We start from the raw sequence: 14,963 nt of genomic DNA, 5'->3' as shown, positions 1-14,963 counted from the left end.
AGAAAGCCTTACCTGAGGCTTAATTTGGTCTTCATTGCTGTGGTCAACTGAACAGACTATGAAATTGAAGGAGCTGCCCAACCCACCTGGGCACAGGGCACCCTGTAACTAATTATTATTTCCACCTCGGTTTACCTGCGCTCCTGTACCTGCTAGGCCTTCGGGGCCTCCACCAGGGGGCGCTGTCCGCCCGACCCCCCCCCCCCACCCCCGCCCCGCCCCGCCTCTTCTGCGGCCTCTGATCTGACCAATGCATGGACCCACTGAGCTATCCTCTTGCAGAGGTTTGTCAACACTTCTTGTTTTCTGACTGCATTCTTTCATTTTTATGCTATTATGAGTAAATTTTGCCCATCTTCATTCTAATTTTATTGGAATTTTGGGAGGAACTGGAGATAAATGGGGCTGTTGAGTCATTGCTTTTTACAAAGTTTAGCCCATATTTTAGAAATCGGAAAAACAGAGCCTCATGGCTACTTACCCGCTTTGCACTCTGCCCCACTTTCCCCTCTACATTGCCTATCAGGGACTGGCAGACACTCTCGATAAAGGGTCACAAGCAAATGTTTCAGGCCTTGCTGGCACAATGGGTTCTGTTGCAACTGCTCACATCTCTGTTGAAGGGCAAAAGCCGCTCAGGTGATCCATAAAGACATAGGTGTGGCTGTGTCCCAGTGACACTTGATTTACAAGCGTGAGTGGCAGGCCGGATTTGGCCAGCAGACCATAGTTTTTGCCCACTCTGGTCCACATGCAGAATCCTGAGGGCTGCCTCTGTCTTCCCTGATCATTCATGTGATTAAGCTCAATCCTTGAACTTTAAGTTTCTCATCATCTATAGATAGGAAAGATATGTTAATTGGGAAAATGGAGGTCTAATAACATGTCATCCTATCCATAAACAACTCTGTTTTACTACTTCTTAGGACCATGAATGAATTTCCAACAGGGCTTTTTGTGACTACGCTTTTCCTAATATAAAAGCAGCATTTGAAAGGGATTTTCTGATGTATATTGCCTTGATAACAGAAACAATTTCCTCAGAATTAGCAAATTTACATGTTAAAGAGGAGAAAGGTAAAATCTCCAAAATTACCTTTAGGGAGCCAAGTAGTGATGTGGCATCCATAGCCAGTAAATTGGTTGATGAGGAGAGCAAGCTGAGTTTTCACTTAAACGGAAACCATATTAAAATTTGGAAGCCAGAAACAGGCAGATGTGTGGAGAGCAGGTATAATCTAGAGTATTTTGAAGATTAAATGGATCAGAAAGTTGCTGAAAACATATTTTCCCACACATTTCCTAAGATGGATTTGTGACAGAAGCAGATTCTATTTCACTCTTTCATTTAATCCATGCAGTGCTTCAACACCAATCAAAAATCCCTTTAACTCAGATATTCAGCTAGACATTTGTCTTTGCGATGTGGGGAGAGGAAACTCAGCTCTGAAGTTGTCTTGGAAAGAGCATGAACCAGAGGGGCACCTATTTCTTCTAGGTGCAGGAAATATCCACCTACCTCTGTCAGACAGGAGCCACTTCCCATCTTGCCAGTGTAGACATCTTATGATTTGGATCAGAGTCCATTTAGTATTTGTGTTGTTTTGACAGCTTTAGCCTATACTGTTTACTCTTTAGGTACAATCATTTACTTTTCCCAGAGTTAATAATTGTGGGGTTTTCTTCACTACTTGCTTAATCATTTGTATACCAGTGACTCATCTCCCCAAAGACATTAGTTGACGTATACTCCTCAGTATATGTCATTTACGCCAAATGGGCTCTGTGTTAATCTCATCTTGTTTATGATATCTCCCAGAGTTTTTCTACTGCTTCATTCTATACTGCGTGCTCTTTACTGAAAACTCCCCAATACCATTATTTTGAGAATTTCCTTTATGTTTCTTTAGTTATGAATCTCTTGTTTCTGAGATTCTGGACCTTTGCCATTGTGAATTTAGTTCTTTATTTTTAAGGAATATGACTTTCATTATCTTTGTGGCAAAGAGCACATGTGAAGTAAACTTTTTGCAGTGATGTATATCTGAAATTATCTTTTTCTACATCATACTTGTTTGATAGTTTGATTGAACAAAAAATTCTAAGTTGCAAATAAAGTATCTGTAGGATTTGAAGCCATGACTCCATTGTATTTGGGCTTCTGTGCTTCTGTTTAAAAATCTGATGCTATTTTGATTGTTGATCACTCTTTGCTGACTTTTTTTTTTCCCCCTTGTGGAAAATATTAGGATCTTTCTTTTTTTTCACATTATAATTTGTGTGTGCTGCAAAATTGGTATTCCTTTAAATCTGGAATTCTAAATTCTTGGTTTCTGAAAATATTTTTATATTTTTTTAGTTGATATTTTCTTCCCATTCTGCTTTAACTCAGTTTTTACTTTTGGAACTACTCTTATTCAGATGTTCAATCTTCTGGATTCCTCCTTTAAACATCTTATATTTTCTTTCATATTTTGCTTTTTCCATCTTTTTTCTGTATTCTGGGAGATATCTTTTTCTTTCACCTTGTCTTTGAGGTCTTAATTTCTTTTAGCATATCTTTTAATTTTTAAAAGTTCACTTATGTTCTTTGAGTGTTTTTTTATATCATCCAGTTCTTGATTTATGAATAAAATATTTACTATTCATTCTCTTAAAATATTAACAACATTTCTGAAATTTTTTTCTCATGCATCATCTCTGCTTACCCTAGATTCCTTTTTTTTTTTTCTGTCTTTAAGTTTCTGTTTTGCATATTAATGTTTTCTTCCCCCCCGAAATATCTGGCTGTCCTTCCGTATCTGCTCAAAGGTAACAGTGTGGTATCAGAGATGGTTGAAAATTCTTATATGCAGATTATAGTTTTCAAGTGTGAGTTGGCTCTGCTATTTTATTACAGCGTCCCTAAGATAAGTGATTCAGACTGGAAGGGACGCACCTATAATGAGGAGACGCAGGTTCGATCCCTAGGTCAGAAAGATCCCCCAGAGAAGGGAAAGATAACCCACTCCAGTATTCTTGCCTGGAGAATCCTGTGGACAGAGGAGCCTGGTGGGTTGAGGTCTAATGGGCCGCAAAGAGTTGGACACGACTGAGCGACTGACACTTTCACTTTTTCAAGATCATTACCTTTGAGTCAGGTTGGTTAGAATCACTAAAGAAGAGTTTTCCAGCCTTTAGTAATCTCAGCTTTCATATGTAAACTTTTATTTGTTTCCAGAATATCTCTGCCTCATTGCTCATAGGAAACATTTATTTACTCTTTTTCGATAGGAGTTTTCCTAACTGCTGGGGTGGGGCAGTTGCCTGGCTATGCAAAGTGTAAGAAAAAAATCTAGACATCAAAGTTCTTGGGCAAAATTGCAGAACACTCTTCAGTTTTATATTTTTCCTACTGTCACTCCCTCTTCTATAAGTTTCCATACTGCCTACTTCTCATTTGTGGGAGTTCTGTAGTGGAAAGGGGGTTGTTTTCTCTCTTCCTTCAGTTTTCCCAGGACCAGGTAAACATGTTCCCCCTAGTCCTTCTGATTTCACACCATCAAATTACATTGCTGTTATCTCTTCACTTCCTTTTGTCCTTGTTGGTTTATTCTTTTAAAACATTTTTTATTTGCTACCATTGTATTGGAGTTTTGGAAAGGAGTGCATCTAAATGAACTTGTCTAATTCCCCCCAAGCCGTTTTCTAAAAACTTACATATTCACTTTCATTTTATTTAAGCAATATTTGTGAAATAATTTTTTTTTTCTATGTAACTATGTTTCCTTATGCATAGAAAATAAGCACACAACATAATTTTAAAATATATACAGTATGACACCATTTATATGTTTTTAAATAATGCAGAATTACTCCTACATTATCTAAGGAGACATAAATATAGCATAAATTATAAAATACACATGCATGCAATGATAAATGCAATCACACACAAAATATTTTTAATTGTGCACACAAAGCTCAAGATTATTTTGTGAATTTCTAATTTTAAGCATTACATACTTTGAGAAAAACTGTGCAGTATTGCCCAGCATGGAGTTGACATTCCTAAGACATTTGTTGATTTGAAGAATTAATGGTCCCTGAGCATTCTTTAGAATAATTGTTTTTAATAGTGTATTTTACCCAGTATGTTCTAATGTAAATTGTGTGTGTGTTTAGCAGCTGATCACTCAGCCACATAATGGAAGCAGCACTACAGATTGTGTACCCCCAGGAACAATTTCCCACTGCTGAGTTACCATATCACTCAGCAGGGTCAAGTCCCTGGCAGTGGCTTAAGTGTCATCATTATTTTCCAGAGTATTACCATCTGCTCATTTGATCCATTAACCTCCTATTGTACCTCATAAAAGAAGTGTCCAACTATAGCAGCAGAAACACTGTGGAGCTAAGCAGAAGAAAATATGTTCCATACACACTTTGATTTGGGAACAGGGGTCATTATGTCTCTTATTTTCTTTCTCTTTCCTAAATAGTTCATTAACTTTCCTGAAGGAAGATTGTAGCTTATCGAGATAAATGAAATGATTCTGGTCTTGTTTGTTTTTTGCTGGTAACAGGTTAAGATAAATGAATCAATATTCAAATTTGTTACTTCTTGGTGTCTACGAAGACACCAAGAGTAGAAAAAAACAAACTCATAGCTGGTTAAATCCATGTATGGTTTCTTTTCCCACACACACAAGTTGGCACTTCAGCCCATAGTAGTAACACCTTGAAGTTACTTTTTGTATTGGTCATACTGACATTCACATGCGGTGGTAGTGACTTAGTTGTTTTAGCTGAATTATTTATGCAGGTACTTTTCCGCATTTCTCATCACTTTATAATAGTAGTAATACTCTTCTGTTTATTTTTAAAATTTTGATTGTGCTGCGTTGATTGCTTTTTATTTTTTCATTGTAGCATGTGGGTTTCTCTAGTTCTGGTGTGTGGGCTCTAGAGTGTGCAGACTCAGTAGTTGCCTCACAGCATGTGGGATCTTGGGCTTTCCCGGTGGCTCAGTAGGTAAAGAGTCTCCTGCAGTGCAGGAGACGCAGGTTTGATCTCTGCGTTGGGAAGATCCCCCGGAGAAGGGGATGGCTACCCGCTCCAGTATTCTTGCCTGGGGAATTCGGTGCACAGAGGAACGTGGTGACCTATATTCCATCGGGTTGCAGAGAGTAGGACACAGATGAGTAACTGACTTCACTTCATGTGAGATCTTAGTTCACCAGGTACTGAACCTACATCCCCTGCCTTGGAAGGCAGATTCTTGACCACTGGACCACCAGGGAAGTCCCAGTAGCAATCCTCTTATAATATATGCTACGTTACAGACTTTGTTTTGAGAACTGTGTGTATCGATTAATTAAATCTTAACAATGACCTTTTCACATTGATATTACCCCACTTTAACTAATAACAAGATGAGGCACTCAGAGAACTAAGTAACTTTCCTAGAGTTACACAGCTAGTAAGTGGTGGGTTGAAGTCTGAAACTATACCCACTGGCTCTAGAGTCAGCCTTTTAGCATCACACTCCAGACCTCTTTACTTTCTAAGATAGCATAGGTCTATTTTGATTGTAGTAGGTGAACATCTTTGACAGAAGAGTGAATAAAAACCTTTTTTATTTTTTCCCCTAACTTGAGTTTCTTCTTATAATACAGATGAGACAGGGGTCCAGTTTCTACAGTATAAGCCCTTTGCTTTCTCTAGATTAAATAATGACTTATCTTAGTTTATTTAATTTTAATCTTGTTTAAGGATATCCTCAAAATAATGTGAATTCAGCAGACTTCTAAATTAAGGAAATCATATTAAATTAACTTAAAAATCAAACAATATGAATTCTGGGTCTTAAATTTTTGAAGTCTTTCAGAGGCCAAAAAAAGTAAAACTAAAAGCAAAACTTCTTTCATGTAGAATAGATCATTATTTTACTTTTAAGATGATTAAAAATGGAACTCTGAAATTGATAAAGAGTATTTACAGAAAGCCTCCTGCTGATATCATGTTTAATGTTGACAAACTGGAAGCTTTCCCGCTAAGATTAGATGCAAGGCAAGGACATTCCCTCTCATCTCTGCTTTTCGATATTGTGCTGGAAGTCCTGGTGCTAATGCAGTAAGGCTAGTAAAGGAAGTAAAAGACAAACAGTGGGAAGGAAAACATAGAACTGCCTTTGTTCACAGATGACACGATCATTTATGTAGAAAATCTGAAAAATCAACACTAACAGTAAAAACTCCTGGAACTTATAAACAGTGATAGCAAAGTTGCAGGATACAAGGTTAATGTATAAACGTCCGTCACTTTACTATATACCACCAATGAACAAATGCAACTTGAAATTAAAAACACATTATGATTTACTTTGTTGTTATTTAGTTGCTAAGTTATATCCAAGTCTTTTCAACCTCATGGACTGTACCCCACCAGGCTCCCCATCCATGGGATTTCCCAGGCAAGAGTACCAGAGTGGATTTCCATTTCCTCCTCCAGAGAATCTTTCAGACCCAGTGACTGCACCTCCATCTCCTACATTGGCAGGCAGATTCTTTACCACTGAGCCACCAGGGAAGCTTCCCATTTGCATTAACATCCCCCAGATGAAATATTTAAGATATAAATCTAACAAATATGTTTGACCCACATGAAGAAAATGTTGAAACTCTGATGAAACAAACCTAAGAACTAAATAAATGGAGAGATATTCCTAAGGGGATCAATAATAATATTGCCAAGATGTCAGTTCTTCCCAACTTGTCTGCAGAAGCAATGCAATCCCAGTAAAAATCCAGTAAGTTTTTTGTGGCTATCGATAAACTGATTATAAAGTTAATGTGGAAAAAAAAATGTTAATGTGGAGGCAAAAGGCCCAGAGTAGCCAACACAATATGGAATGAGAACAAAGTTAGAGGACTGATGCTGCCTGACTTCAAGATTCGCTATAAAGTTACAGTAACCCAGACAGTGTGGTGTTGGTGAAAGAATAGACAAACTGATCCATGGAAAATAATATATATCCCAGAAATAAACCTGCAAACATATAGTCAACTGATCTTTATCAGAGGTATCACAGTGGAATAAAGTAGACTTTTAAACAAACAGCGCCAGAGCAACTGGACATCCTCATGCAAAACAATGGATTTAGACACACACCTTATACCCTTCACAAAGATTAACTCAATATGGATCACAGACTTAAATATAAAATGCAAAATTGTAAAACTTCTAGAAGATAACATAAGCAAATCTTGGATGACCTTGATGATGGCAATGACTATTGAGATACAACACTAAAGGCAATATCTATGAAAGATAGAATTGATAAGCTGGATTTCACTAAAATTAAAAACTTCTACTCTGTGTCTGACACTGTCAAGAGAGTGAGAAGATAAGCCATGGGCTGGGAGAAAATGTTTGCAGGAGAAACATAAAGGACCACTATCTAAAATACACACTGAACTCTTAAAACTCAACAATAAGAAAGCAACCAATGCAGTTAGACCAGAGACCTTAATATACAGCTCACCAAAGAAGATGCACAGATGGCAGGATGCATATGAAAATATATTCCACATGATACATCATCAGGCAAATGAAAATTGAAATAATAATGAGATATCACTACAACCCACTAGAATGCTATGTAGAATGGCAAAATCCAGAATACTGACATCACCAAATGCTGGTGTGAATGTAGAGCAACAAGAACTTATAATAATAGCCACTTTGGAAGACAGTTTGGCAGTTCCTTACAAAACAAAACGTTGTTACTGTAAGATCTAGCAGTTGGAGTCCTTTGTATTTACCCAAATGAGTTGAAAACTTAAGTCTACATGAAAACCTGCACATGAACATTTATAGCAGCTTTGTTCATATTTGTCAAAACTTGGAAGTGACCATGATGCCCTTCCATAAGTGAATGGATAAATAGACTGTCATACATACAGAGTGTTGAATATTGTTGTTGTTGTTTTAGTCACTGTGTCATGTCTGACTCTTTTGTGACCCCATGGACTAGGCTACTAGGCTCCTCTGTCCATGGGATTTCCCAGGCAAAAATACTGGAGTTGGTTACTTCTCCATGGGATCATCTTGACCCAGGGGTTAAACCCGCATCTCCTGCGTTGCAGGCGGATTCTTGACTGCTGAGCCACTGGGGTTCAGTGCTGACCAGAAATGAGCTAGCCTCTGTGATGACCTGGAGAGGTGGGATGCAGTGTGGGAGGGAGGCCCCCGAGGGAGGAGATATGTGTATACGTATAGCTGATTCATGTTGTACAGCAGAAACTAAGAAACCATTATAAATCAATTATCCTCCAATTAAAAAATGCATAAATCAGACCATGTCATTTTCCTAATTCAGCCCTACCTCATTTAAATAAATCTCAAGTTCTTCCCTTGAGGAAATAAAAATGACCTATCAAGTCTTGAAAAGACAAGGAAGAACCTTAAATGCACATTACTAGGTGAAAGAAACCAATCTGAAAAGGCAGCTTGCTGTATGATTACAACTATCTGACATTCCAAAAAAGGCAAAACTGTGGAGACAGTAAAAACTTTGATGGTTGCCAGCAGTTGGGGGTAGGAGAGGGATGAATAGGTAGAGCACAGATTTTTAGGACAGTGAAATACTCTGTATGATACCATAATGATGGATACATGTCATTATTCATTTATCTAAATACATAGAATATACAACACCGAGAGTGAACCCTAAGGTAAACTATGGACTTTGGGTGATTATGATGTGTCCTTGTAGAGTCAGCAGTTGTAACAAATGTACCACTTTGTGAGTTGGCGGGGGATGTGGATAATGGGGGAACTGTATATGTGTGGGGTGGAGGAGTGTAGGGGAAATATCTATACTTTCCCCTCAGTTTTGATGTGAACCTAGTGCTGGTCTAAAAAAAATTGTCTTATTAAAAAAAAAAAAAAGCTTTATGCTCAATGCTCATAATCTTAACTTTGCATTGTTAAATATACTGTCTAAGTGTTTTAAATTTGCAGTTGTTTCCAAATGTATCAGCCTTGTTGAAAATATTACTGCATTAATGAAAATTGAGAAAGTCATTGACCCTCCCTGATTCCCCTTTGAGAGAGAAAGCCTTCAGCAGAGAATGAAAAGCAATTCAAAGATAAAATTGATTCATTCCTTTCCATCCACCTCCATTTCTGTAACAATTTTTTAAAATATTTTATATTCTGCACTTTTATAAATTCATTTTTACCTTGTTCAAAAAGCTATCCCCATTGTCTGAGTTAAATTCTTCCCGTTATTTTATAATTAGTTGATGAGGTAATCTTTTTATTCTTGACAACGGACTCTTTTACATCTCTGTTGGGCCTCAGAGCTGAAACTGTTCTCGTAGAAAATTAAAAATTTGGGTTTAAGTAGGAAGCTCAAATGGCTTGATGTATTAGCAGAAATGCTGAAATCATCTAGTCTTCCAATTTTCTAGAAAAATGCACAAGTTTTGGATTCATTCAATAAAGGAAGAAAAAAGGAAAAGATCACATAAGATTTTCCCTTAAAGTCAAATATTATATTTTTTAAGGAGAGTTGATATAAAACTTTAAAAGAAAATAATAAAATATTTGAACAATATGATAAATATTTGAATACAGATAACAGATAATACATATACCATGCATGTAAAATACAGACATACAGATATGTGCATACATATATTTAAAGATACACATATTATTTGGGTCCACATTGCAGTAGAGTTGACTTTACTAAATATAGATTGTATCTAGTGAATCTAGAAAATAGTTAAGTCACTGCTCTTCATTTAAACCTGTCTTTTCGATACAGGAAGATCAAATTAATGTTGAATATGAGGTAAATTATACTTAACACTAAAACAACTTACTCACACACTATTTCAGACCAAAGTGACCATGACAGATGCTTACTAAGGTACATTAGAGGTTTTCAAAGGTACGAGGATGCTCTATCAGTGAGTGTCCATAGAAACTCCACAGGTGTTTTCAAACAAAAAGAAAACTAAGATAGGTAATGGTTACAAAAGAGAAGGGCAAAAGATCAAAGGCCAGAAAGGATTCACTGCTGTAACAACTACAAATCACTGTTTTTTGTGGAAGAGATAAAGGAAAACGGTGCCCCAGTATCCATTTGCTATTGAGGTGGCCATTGCGAAGGCACAAGCCACTGTCCCTAAGGTTTTGCAGGAAGGCTGCACTCCCATTGTATTGCTGGTGTTTGTATATATTGATTCTAAGTTTATTCCCTGTTTATTGTTGGTGTAGAGAAGTGCAAGAAGAATTGCTGATTTTTCAGTTTTTTCAGCTTTTTCCTTATTAGAATAAAGTGGTGACTTTTAAGACCATCACGTGGGACTGGAAACCAGAAGTCTAAGATGTTCATTTTCCTTTACATTTTTATTTTGAAAAATTTTCTAAATATTTCAGGATGAAAGTATGTTTTTCCAGAAAGGAATTTTTTTTTCCTCTCATTTCCCTGGGAGAACTGAACATGTCTGGCCAGTTAATTTTTATAAATAAGGGTATGCCCTTTAGGTTCCTGAGTTTACTTACCTGTTAGATTCTTACCTAGAGAAAGCCCAAGATTTTGTCTTTCAAAGATGCTCAAATTCATAGTTTGAAAATTTTTTTCTGAAGATACATGCAGGCTGTCTTAGCTCAGGCTGCTGTAACAAAAATACTACCTACCAGGTGACTTAAACAACAGAAATGTATTTCTCATGGTTCTGGAGTCTGGGAGGACAGAATCAAGGTCCTGATTAAGTTCCCACTGAGAGCCCTCTGCTTGTCTGCAGATGGACACCTTCTCACCTTGTCTTTGTGTCACTTCTTCAAGGGCACTGACCCCATTCATGAGGATTCCATTCTTACAACCTAGTTACCTCCCAGAGGTCCACCTCCAACACCGTTCCGTTAGGGATAGGATTTCAGTGTGTGAATTCTGGGGGACCCTAACAGTCAGTCCATGGCACCAGCTTAAACTCTATTCTGGCCTCAGTGTGATATTTCTTACTTTATTAGCAGAAGATTGATATCTTTAAGCACATTAACATGTAATCAAATATTTTTAATTATTTTCACTGGAATATTGTTTCTATCCTAATGTTGGGAGATGGAGTGCACAGTAGTAAAATAATTGTTCATGACAATTAAAATTAGGAAATAAGCTGCTTCTCAGTCAGTAGACGAACAGACAAACGTGGGGACATTCACACTAATGAGGCGCCGGGTGCTCAACACCTTACAAACAGATTTATCTGAATTGCAAATTATTTTATTTTTTTGAGACAAAAGCAGTTTACAGAATAACATGAGAGGGAGAAAAAACATACAGGTACTGATATATACAATGTAGATACTTTCAAAAGTCCTGCAAGGCTACATTCAAACTGCCACTGGTGGGTTACTTGGAGATAAGACAGGTCAGCATAGGGACAGGGAGGTGAAAAAGAAATGTTATTTTTTAACATGTAGATTTTTGAAATGCTTGCGTTTTTAGGGAACGTATATTCATGTGTCACATTTTTAATAAAGTTTTCAAGAATATTGAGCGAGGACAGTCTAATCACTAGTAAGTTCTTGGTATGTATGAACTTAGTCCTCTGAATACAGGAGTTCGCCTTGTGATGCTTAGTGATGTCTTTAAAATACTTTGCTTGAGCAAAAAGCTTCCATAAAAATAAATTTTATAACTTAAAATCTAAATGCAAAAGGAAACTTAAATCACAATAATACTTTTTTGATGTAATTTTCTTTAGAGATCTAGCCTGCACTTGACCTTGATTTGGCATTGTTTGACTCATCAGCACATTTTGCAATTTCCATCTTTTCAACTGCTGGAATTTATATTCTATTAGCACTAACTCTAGTAAATGTTATATCCTAGATTTGTTCTTTAAATAAATTTAAATTAGTTTTAATTCAGAGCAGGAACTTTCTTCCATAGACACATCGGTAAGATTTGTTAAAAAATAAATAACCAAACAACACATTTAAAAAAAAAAAGATTATTCTTGTCATAAAGTAATTATGATAACTACTTTATCAATCTTAAAGATAGTTTTTTTTTTTCCTTAAAGCAGTAATTCCATCAATAATGATCTCTAGGAGAATAAAATTTTTCTTTGATAGTTTAAAATTTTTTTACAATGTATTTTTAACCATTTGAATTACTGGCCTGGAAAATACACATGGGGAGCTATTTACAAATGTTTGCTTTCTCTACTGTCATGAAGATCCCCAGCTAAAATTTAAAAAGTTACATCAGAATGGTAAAACTGTAGCCCAGGTCTTTGGAAAATACATACATATGTTTCTTTCTTGGAACATAATCGCTTTACGGTGTTGTGTTAGTTTCCCGTGTATAGCAGCACAGATCAGTCGTTTGGATACATGCATCCCCTCCCCGTTCGTGATCAGTCACCTCTTTAATGTCTGAGCAAATACAGCTGAAAACTTCTGCTCACATGATAGCTCTCCCATCACAGTGGCTCCAAAGGTAATGCATCACCCACTGGGGATTTCTTTTATCAGTCAGTGATGTTTGACGGATGGTGAGGTGCTTGGCAGCTGTCAAGGAGGCATTCCAAGTAGAGAGGAGCACAGTAAAAGCTTCATGCTCTGAAACTGCAGCTATATTTGTGGGAGGCAAATAGTTCCAAATGCTCCAAGTGCTGTGTGGCTGGAGTCCAGGGTTCAAGAAGCCATAGAGCATCATCATCTGAAGTGGGCAGGGGTGTGGTCCCATCATGGACAAGCTTTAGCTCCATTGTGTGATTTACTGGGAGTTGACAAATGAGACAGGTGAGTAAATGCTATGGGGATACACAGTGACCCTTTATTTTGCAGAAAGTTTTCACTTTTGTCTCAGGTTCAAAGGATTTGTTAACAAAATAAGCCACTCGTTATATACAAATAAATAATACCAATATTTGTTAGAGAATTATCTAGTTTACTTTCAATATACAAACATTAAAAGAAAAGAGAAACAGCAGGAGATGCATCACCAAATTGGGTTTTGACATCCAGACTCAAACAGCACTGGGAAGTCCCATGTCGCAGCACATCTGGAGCCCCAAATGGGAAACGGTCCCAGGAAGTGTGTCTGCTCCATGGGTGAGACTTCAAAAATTGCAGCTGGGGTTCCCGGGTTCCCGTTTATAATCCCAGGATGCAAACTGATATCATCACTGATCTGTGAGTAAATTGCAGTTCTGATTTCATGTTAATGCTATTCGTTTGTCCTCTAAAACTTGGAATGTTGTTAAGCCTCTGTCTTGACTGGCCAGACCCCCTGGAAGGGTTCGGCAGTCTCTCAAGATTCCTCCCGCATCTTATCTGTGGTACTTGAAGTCCTGCACCCACAGCAGGCGGTCACTCAGTCAGGGCAGTGTCCAGGCAGGTTAGAACCAAGGTCAGGGGCCTGTTCTGCTTTGTCTCTGAGGCCTAAACAGGATTAATTTCCCTAACACCCTTGAAGAACATGGAGTTTCATTCACGTGTCCACTTACACGTGGATTTTTCCAATAAATATACAGTTGGCTTTCCATTGGAGTTGGGGATACAGAGGGCTGTCTAGGGACTTTAGCATCCACAAATTTGGGTGGATTGGTCCTGGCCCCAGTTCCCTGTGGCTGCTGAGGGATGACTGTGCCTGAAAAGACAAACCTCTATGTTCTGTATTACACAAATAAGATTGTATATAATAGTGCACATACTGACCTAGGAAAATTTAATATACTTCAACATATGATGCCACATTCCCGTGTTTGTCAACTCCCTTTGTTTGTTAGCTGTCTTACATCTCCACATTTGAAAATCTTTTGAAATGCTAAGCATTCTTTGCTGGAGCAAAATGAAAGTTTCGCAAAATCCCTATCAGTTCAGAAAACACTCGAATGAATTTTTAATGAGGGTTTGGGTTATTCATTAGGCACGTTCGCTAACATTTATTAAGGAGAGCTGATAACTCAGCTCCCAATTTAAATTCATCTTTCTGACCTCATCCTTCATTTACTCCTGCACATACCCATTATGGTCCTGCAAAGTTAATATGATGGACTGTATCATTAAGTGTTAATTATGTGTCACATATTATCAGTGATGTTGGAATTTAAAAGTGATAGAGCTGTTGCCCTTGAGATAGTTTAGAGGTTTTAAACATGTAAAAACCTCTGTGTTCTATCATCTACATATGTCAGAGGAGTATTGCTGGTGAGCAAAGAAACATATTAGAATCCAGTTTGGCCATATACTTTTCTTTGTTCTTTGGAATTGAGACACAGGATGGATCCCTAATATGAGTACATTATGAACCACTCACCAAAGTGTGCATCTTTTAAATTGCCCCATTGTTCCAAATGGATATATTTCCTTCTTATAAATTCTCTAATGTGTTGCTCAACAATCAGTGTTTCTTCATAGAAAGTTAAAAAGGAGGGAAATATCTCTTTCATAGAAATTTGGCAAAAAAGTGCAGCAAATCTCTCTACCCTAAAGTCCTTGCTTAATTCATTTTTACTGACTTTCCAATTCCAAATTTCTCAATATTTTTATCGGTTAAGCATGGGGGAGACAGTGTTTTCTTTCTTTTCTGCTTCTATTTTATGTGTCTTTAATAATATAAACTTTTATTTTATTCAAGTCAGTTATTCTTTATATTATTAATAATTGCCATATTGATCACTTAGAAAAAGCACCATTGTTAAGACAGCTAATTAAACCTAAAAGCTTTTGCACAGCAAAGGAAACCATGAACAAAATGAAAAGACAACCTACAGATTGGGAGAAAAATAATTCAACTGACAAAGGATTAATTTTCAAAATTTACTAATGGCTCATATAGCTCTATATTAAAACAAACATACTATGCAATCAAAAAATGAGCAGAAGACCTAAACAGACATTTCTTCAAAGAAGACATGCAGGTAGCCAACTGGCACATGAGAAAATGTTCA

At 37.1% G+C, this 14,963-nt stretch overlaps 1 protein-coding gene across 3 annotated transcripts in view; it reads left to right on the top strand.

Moving 5' to 3' along the window:
* RBMS3 (RNA binding motif single stranded interacting protein 3) overlaps positions 1 to 14,963 on the top strand; it is a 1,027,957-nt gene that overhangs the window by 34,890 nt on the left and 978,104 nt on the right. The gene's annotated exons all lie outside the window — the stretch shown is intronic.

Source organism: Cervus canadensis, chromosome 22 (genome assembly GCF_019320065.1).
Source record: "Cervus canadensis isolate Bull #8, Minnesota chromosome 22, ASM1932006v1, whole genome shotgun sequence".
Classification (NCBI taxonomy): domain Eukaryota; kingdom Metazoa; phylum Chordata; class Mammalia; order Artiodactyla; family Cervidae; genus Cervus; species Cervus canadensis.
This window is presented reverse-complemented; position numbering and strand designations above follow the sequence as displayed.